General features: G+C 43.9%; 1 pseudogene; it reads right to left on the minus strand.

Moving 5' to 3' along the window:
- Nucleotides 1-3172: 3172 nt before the first annotated feature.
- Nucleotides 3173-5913, minus strand: LOC134622772 (murinoglobulin-2-like; annotated as a pseudogene).
- Nucleotides 5914-6525: the final 612 nt, after the last annotated feature.

Genomic DNA, 6525 nt, shown 5'->3' on the forward strand with positions numbered 1-6525 from the left:
ATAATCCATCAGCAACAATCAGGCCTGGGATCGTCCTGGTTACAAACAGGATCCAGGATTGGGACACTCAGGTGGATCCTGCAGGGTCTGGTTCAGGAAAAGGTGGAGACCAACAGAAACAGTTTTAGTAGAAAGGTATGATTTCATTTATTTGAAGAGATCAGAGCATTATTCTGATTATTAAGCTTAAGTCAAATATACTAATGTGCACGGCGCCGTGACACTTAATGATCTGTTATTGTACATTTGTCACACGTGTGTATTTGTTGTTGTATTGTTGCTCCCATGATGCATCACATGGGACCATCACACTACCACCACCATATGTGACTGTTGCTATGAGGCTCCTTTCCATTGATGCTGTGTTAGTTTCAGATGTAACAGGACTCAAAGCTGTCAGAAAGCTTTTGTCTCATCAGTTCACAGAGTCTTCCTTGGGCCTCAACATTGGCAATGTGTTTGCTGAGGATGTACATTTGAGTGATCATAACTGTATCTTTGTTTAACTTAATTTTAGCTCTAAACAAACGCCTGTGAAGTTAAAAACTCATAGACGCATAATAACTGAGACTACTGCTGAGAGGTTCTCCATCATGTTTGATAGGTCTCTACTTTTTACCGTAAACGATGTAAATGTTCTTATTCAGTCTTTTAATAGGGAATGCACATCCATTTTGGATCAAGTGGCACCTATTAAAACAAGCTCGGCTTTACAAAAGAAGACATGCCCTTGGATAAATGAGTCTTAAATTTAAGGAGAATATGCCGCAAAATAGAACAACTATGGATAAAAACCAAACTTGACGTACACAGGCTCCATTTTCGAGATCTCATGCTCTCGAATGACACGGTGAGAACTGTTAGATCAGAATATTTTTCTAGACTCATAACAAAAAACAAGAGAAATCTCAAGTTTCTTTTTGACAAAGTTAGTGCTATTGTCTCCCCAGATGTGGTACCTTTAGATGTACACTCTAAGGTAGATAGTAATAAACTCCTCCGATTTTTTGTTGATAAGATAAACGACATAAATGCTAAAATCTCCCCAAAGCTTTCTTGTTCTCCGAGTCAGGCACTCCATTTGTACTCCTGGTCGACTTTTACAGCTGTAACATATGATGAAATAGCAGCCCTGGTTGACAAAATCAAGCCGTCTTCAAGCCCCTCAGACATTATCCCCACTAAGCTTTTTATTAATGCCTTTGACATCATTGGTCCCTGGGTTGTGAACCTTTTTAATGTTTCTCTTCAGACTGGGGTGTTCTCCAGCGTTTTTAAACATGCCATTGTGGAACCAAGGCTTAAAAAACCCAACCTGGACCCAACACTACTAAAATTTAAGACCTATCTCCAAACTCCCATTTATGTCAAAACTCCTTGAGAAGGTGGTAGCTGTCCACCTCACGGCATACTTGGAGAAATATAACATCCATAACCGTTTTCAATCTGGGTTCCGTAAATTGCATTCCACTGAGACAGCACCACTGAAAGTCACTAATGATATTATGAAGTCAGCAGACTCCGGAGAATACACAGTCCTAGTCTTGTTAGACCTTACCTCAGCCTTTGATACAGTCAACCATACCATCCTGATAAACAGACTGAGAGACCTGGTTGGGATGTCTGGCTCTTTTCTAGACTGGTTTTCATCTTATCTATCTGAAAGGAGTTTTAGTGTGTCTGCAAACCAGATCATGTCGGAATCTACAGAGCTGCTGTGTGGAGTTCCTCAGGGCTCTGTGCTGGGACCTATTCTGTTTTTAATATACATTCCTCCTTTAAGTCAGATAATACAGCAGTTTCCTGAAGTGCTGAAGCTCATAAGCTCTCCAATCTGATTGACTGTTTAACCAACATTAAACAATGGTTGAACAATAATTGCTTACAGCTAAACCCGGCCAAAACAGAGACTTTGATTGTTGCACCAGGCAGTGCAATACCTGATATTAAACGGCGACTGGGTGACTTAGGTTCCTCACAGAAACATAACCTTAGAAACCTGGGTGTGATTTTTGATGAAGCTTTTTCTTTGGAGGGACATTTAAATCAGACAGTAAGAACCTGCTTTTTTCACTTGAGGAACATTTCTAAACTTGGATCCATCGTGTCAACAAGTGAACTCGAGATGATAATATATGCTTTTATCTCTACAAGACTTGACTACTGTAACAGCCTGTTTACTTGTCTAAACATGAAAGGGTTAGCCCGCCTACAGGTTGTTCAAAACTCTGCAGCGAGGCTACTGACCCGCTCGAACAAGGGAGCTCATATGACCCCTGTTTTAAAGTCGCTGCACTGGCTACCAATCAGATTCAGGTTCCATTTTAGAATTCGAGTTTTAACTTTTAGAGCATTACAGGGACAGCCCCCCCCCCCCCCCCCCCCTGTCTGTGAAAGGTGCTATATAAATAAACTTTACTTACTTACTTACTTACTCTTTCCCAAACGGGATCATCAACATGTTGTTGGACAATGTGAGACCATCCTTTGTGTTCTTCTTGGTCTGCAGTGGTTTTCTCCTTGGACTCCTCCATGGATTCTCTTTCTTATTGTTCAATGATGACCTTAACTGAGGCCTGCAGGTCTTTCATGTTGTTCTGGGCTCTTTGTGAGCTCCTGGATGTCGATGTGCTCTTGGAGTCATGTTGGTGCCACTGGCTCCTGGGAAGGTTCCCACTGTTCCCCACTTTCAGCATTTGTGTCTAATGGCTCTCAGCGTGGTTCAACAGAGGGTTCAACAGAGTCCCAAAGCCTTAGAAATGGCTTTGAACCCTGTGCAGACTGACAGCTGTGACTGTCAGCTGATTGTGTAGATGGTGGCATTATGTGTTGCTGTTTGACATCTTTCAGCCTCTTTCTCACACGGGTTCTGTAGAAGTTGATGAGTCTGTTGATCCAACAGGTCTTCTAGTAATCAGGCTGAGTGTGTTTGTCAAACTCAGCTTTAGAAACAAATGTGCTTCATCACAGTTCATTCATGATTGAAGCAGAGGGGCAGTTATTTTTGCACACAGCTCAGGTAGGTTGGGATCACCTTTGTGCCTTAATCAATGACATCATTTATTTACTTGTGTTATCTTTGTCTAACAGGAACATTTGTGTGATAAAAACAGTGAGAAATGACTGAGTGAAAAGACTTTTCCACACCACTGTGTGTGATCATTGGGAGAGTTCACTTATCTGCAATGAGAGGTGTGATCAACACGAGTGCACGAGTGTCACATGACTCACAGCTGTGCATGCAGTGGCAAAAGGCTGAGTGTGTGCCATCAGTCTGTACTCAGTCCTCACTCTGAGCCTCTTCCTGCTGCTTCATGAGAGCAGAGCTGAACTTCCTGCTGTGGGAGAGACGAGGAGGATCCTGGTGCAAGAAGCACAAATGATGCAGTTTGTTTCCTGTTTACACTCAAAGTGACTAAAACCAGATTTATGAAAGTGTCATTTCTCTGTGTCACTGATGGAAACATCAGCTTGTATGAACTGTTCAGTCTGATGGATCCTCTGAAGTGTGTCAGTGAGCTGTTGGAGTAAAGCTTAGTCAGACTTGGACCTGGTTGGTAGTCGTCATAGATCTGGACCACGGCTGGCTTCAGGTCGTCCACTGGGAGCTCCTGGATGATCTCTGTGGTTGATGGTGTGTTCTTTGATAACTGGACGAGACAGAAACAATCGCAGACACAGTTTGTACCAAAGATCATCATCTGGTGTCCCCACTGTGGACGTCTCTGACCTCCTCTAAGGACACCAGAACAGGATCTACCTTTGGTTCAACACGACTCACCAGGAGGCCACATTTGAGCTGTGAGGAGATGACATCATCACAGTGATCGCATGACGTGTTGGTAGAGTCTGTCTAATGACTCACACTCTGGGGAACATCCAGGGCCACCATGTTTGTAGTTTTCTCCTTCCCACTGTAGCTGTGTTTGAACAGTGTGTGCACACATGCTCTTCATCACCCACAGTGACTCCACGCTGGTACAGACTCTCCTCTAACCTGTCACATACTTACAGGGATGGATTTCCACAGTCAGTCTGGCTCTGGCAAATCCACCTGTGGGCTCCACCTCTGTGTGGACTTTCACACTGAGAGTGGGGACATCAGCAGGTGTTGGGATGTTGTAGGTGCACAAATCTGGGAAACAAACAGAACGAATCACAGCTCAGTGCAGCGTGCTGTCACTTTTCTACAGTTTTATATTTATGTCTCTATATTTATCTCTTTATCTTAATATTTATCATCTGTGTTTCTCATTTTCTATCAGTGCTTGATGTTTGTTGTGTGTTTGCTGCTCCGACAGCTCAGTTTCCCTCTGGGATGAAGAAAGTTTCTCTGATTCTCATGTAGACACAAAGTGACTTTATTGATTTTTAATTTAGTGTAAACAGAATTGTACTGTGTGCAGTTCTTACTGTCAGCTCTAATGTTGTCTATGAAACACATTGATTACATGTGAAAATGCTTCTTTAGCGTTTTATAAGTACAAAGAAACAAAGAAAGCCTGTTTGACACCAACCAGGACCTGGTCACATGATGCTGTCACTGAGCTGCACTGAAGCAGCTTCACCTCCAGCCTGTGTTTTCCTGACACGTCCTGCAGCGCCTCCTCCTGGTGGAGCAGTTTGTTGCCCTCATCAAATGTCAGCTGACTGCTGGAGCCTGAACTGTCCCTGTGCTCCACCCTTCAGGACTGAACACCAGAGTGGAGCAGAGAGCCTGAAGAGCCTCCACTGTGTCCTACAGGATGGATTCATGTTGACATGAAGTTCAAACTGCCTGTGTCACTTCAACACACTCTCACAAAGAGTTTCTAACCTTCACTTCCTGGTTAAATAAAGGGTAAACAGGTTAAATCTGTTTAACAGAGATGATCTCAGAGAAACAAAGTAGAGAAATCACAGGTAGAAACTTACAGACTGCAGCTGAGCTGTTATTTACAGGCTGTTACGTGTAGTTGGTGCACAGAAGGCTGTTCTGTTAAAACAACACAATTTTAGACCAAAGTCAATTTCATCTTGTAAATAAAGAATAAAAACATCCTGCCTGCTAAAACAAGTCTGCATATCTGAGGGAAAAGCAACAACGTGAAAGCTTCAGGATCATTTCTTCTGATTTGGTCCAAGACTGTAGATGAACTCAAAGATGAGCTTCATGCTGTTCGGGTGGTGTCGTACCTGAGTGGAGGAGAAGCCTCCGTAATAGTTCTGCTGCCCAGTCAGCCACCTGGTAATACCAGAGGCATATCCCAGATCCTCAGCAGTCGGGGAGGCGCTGAGTTTGGCCAACAGCACATAAGAACTGATCTCCACTGACAGGGAGGCTGATGTTTCTGCTGCTGTCTGAGACCAGCAGAGGAAACCTCCTACAAACACAATAACAGTCACAGTGATGCTAATAAAGCCTGAATGATGTCCTGCTAAAGGATGACTCACCTTCCCTCACTGCAACTGTGTCTAAGTGCTGCAGAAGGTGAGCTCGGGTCTCCACGTCTCCTGCAGGGTGAACACAGAGGCCAGCAGAGCTGTAGCTGCTGCTCAGGTCACTGAGAGACTCCTGAGACAAGCCAGGCTCTGGATCCTCACAGGATCCTTTAAAAGATCACAACAAAGAACTTTAACACTAGATTTACTATCCTGCGCAAATTTGCGTAACTTCCCTAAACCCAACACCCCCTAGAATTACTGGCTTTTTTATTTTCTGGTGCAAGTCCCGAGGTGTTAAGCACCCCTGCTGAGATTTTCACAGGTCGTCAGCTTGTTTCTCCTACAGCTTTTGTTGTGCAAACCACCCATTATCCTTGAGGCCTGGCACATTTGCATTTGCTCACTCAGAGTTTCTCAGATCCAAGGCAGGCCAAACCTCTGTGTTACAACTTTCAGAAATGCCTGGTAGAAATGCTTCAACTTACTCATGAGATTTTGACCACATTTCTTGCGGAAGTCACAACTATACTGAATGCACGACCGTTGTTGCCAGCTGCAAGAAATGCTGTTCCCTACCAAGGTTCGTTGTCCATTCACACAGTATATTGCAACCAAGCCAGACAAATTTGGGATCAAGTTCTGGATGGCCACGGATTTGGACACCAAATATGTCTGCAGTGCATCTCCTTACTTGGGAAAGGACCCCAGTCGTCAGAAGGGAGAGAGGCTGGGAGAGAGGCTGGCAGAGAACGTGGTCATGAAACTGATGGAGCCGTTTTTGGATGATGGGAGAAATGTCACAACGGACAGTTTCTTTACTTCACTGTCGCACAGACTGCTGCAGCGCAAAACAACGTTACTGGGCACGGTGAATAAAGTCTGGCGTGTACTTCCTCAACTTGCAAAAGATACTGCAAAGCGAGAGGTATTCTCCACTTCAGTGCTTAGAAGTGGCAGTGTCTTCTTGACAATTTATGCACCTAAAAAAAACAAGACTGTGTGTGTTCTAAGTTCCATGCACCAAGACGTGACGATCGGTGACGGCAGAAAGAGGAAACCCAACACGATAACAGACTATAACCACATGAAGGTATGTGAATG

The sequence above is a fragment of the Pelmatolapia mariae genome, unplaced genomic scaffold (genome assembly GCF_036321145.2).
Source record: "Pelmatolapia mariae isolate MD_Pm_ZW unplaced genomic scaffold, Pm_UMD_F_2 NODE_ptg000203l+_length_51489_cov_1, whole genome shotgun sequence".
NCBI lineage: Eukaryota > Metazoa > Chordata > Actinopteri > Cichliformes > Cichlidae > Pelmatolapia > Pelmatolapia mariae.